The sequence below is a fragment of the Apaloderma vittatum genome, unplaced genomic scaffold (assembly GCF_000703405.1).
Source record: "Apaloderma vittatum isolate BGI_N311 unplaced genomic scaffold, ASM70340v1 scaffold24297, whole genome shotgun sequence".
In the NCBI taxonomy this organism is placed as follows: Eukaryota; Metazoa; Chordata; class Aves; order Trogoniformes; family Trogonidae; genus Apaloderma; species Apaloderma vittatum.
In genome coordinates, this window is record NW_009724900.1 from 1,816 (window position 1) to 3,431 (window position 1,616).

The window sequence follows — 1,616 nt, forward strand, 5'->3', positions numbered from 1 at the left end:
ACAGACACCCCTCTATCTCCGGGACGTTTTCATGGCAGCCCTGAATCGCTGTGGTCAAATTACAGACTTAGCTGCTGCCTTGTGTGCAGCTCAGGGGCTCTGGTTAATCTGATGGCCTCTTAATCTTTCTTTTTGTGCTTTCTGTTGCTGTTTGTCATCCCAGTTAGTTTCCTTTAGGAGTGAGTCATTCCCAGGGAAGCCGGGCGGGGGGAGCTGGGGGAAGCCAGTCCCTCTTCTTCGTTCCTGGCTGAGCAGTGAGTGCGCAGCGATCCTGATACCAGCTTGCTGCAGAGCCCTGGCGCTCCCGATTCCACTGTCCCTTCTGAATTTCACCCTTGGAAGTGGCGATGTGGTCCTTCTCCGGAGGCTGTTGGAGCACGCTGGCTACATTTGCCACCTCCTGTGTCAAGTCAGGGCATCCTAAGAGCCTCAGCTGACATTCTTCTGGTGGCAGGGGTCAGAGTGGGGAGTGGATCGTGCTCTCCTTACACCCCAACTTGGTTTGGGTCCTCCATCCTGCTCTCCAGCTGGGAGATCCCTTGACCCCTGTGAGATCTTCACACTCCTCTCGGCCATAGGTGGCTTTGGGAGTGTCTGGGGTCCCTGTGCTTTGCAGCCATCAGCACTGTGCTCCCTGCACCCAGAGCAAGGGCAGTGCCTCTCCCCTCTAGTGCAGATGGGGACAGAAGGACAGAATTTGGGCTTGTGCATGAAACTGGTGGCAGAGGGAGGGTGTGGGAGAGCCCACCCTTCCTGGGCTTCCTGAGGATCGCTGGCGTTTGCGTCTCCTGCCTCGGATTCTCCACCCTTTAAAAGGGGAGATGGGACCGACCTTCCAGCAAAGTGCTGTGAGCTGTGGGGCTGACCTGCCCGGGGTTTCTGTGGCCGAGGTGGGAGGACGCCGTCAAGGCTAAGCATCTTTAGTCCTCGGCTTGTATTCCATGCCTCGGAGGCCTGCTGCCCCAGGCTGCCGCTAATCTGTTTTGAGGCCTTAGAAAGCAACAAAGGCTTATCTGAGCCACTTGCTGAAAATAGAAAATGAGTGTCGGGAGGGAGGACGTCTCGGTGCGAGGCCCTGCCGACAGCCAGCTGGTGGAAACCTTCTCTGAGCCTTGCTGGGTGTGTGTAAAAGGCCACCTTTGTTTCCTCCCGGCCCACACGCTGACACCGCATTCCTCCTCTTGTTGCCAGATATTCGGGGAAGGCTCTCGGTGTTTAATCTACAGGAGAACCTTGGAAAGGATTGAAGTCTGAACTGTAAATCCCGGCTCTGCCCGCGCAGAGCTCCGGGAGCTCCCGGCTGGCCCCGAACCTCCCGTCAGCGCTCCGTATTGACGGGGATTTCAGCAGACGAGTGGGAGTTGGAGGAGCTGGAGGGGCTGGACTGGCCCTTGCCTGGGAGAGAGAAGGTCCTGAGCCAAAGCTCACCTGGTTCAAAGGCTTTCAGTGCTCACTGGGGACCAAACGGTGCTGCTCAGCCCGGGCTGGGGAAGGGAAGGGGATCAATAGTCTGCTGCCGTGCCACGGGGCGTGTTGACAGAGAGCTGATGTCTGGGCCTCTCCTCCTGTCCCCTGGAGCCAGCTGAGTTTCTGCCCCCCCGCTCCTTCCTCTCTTC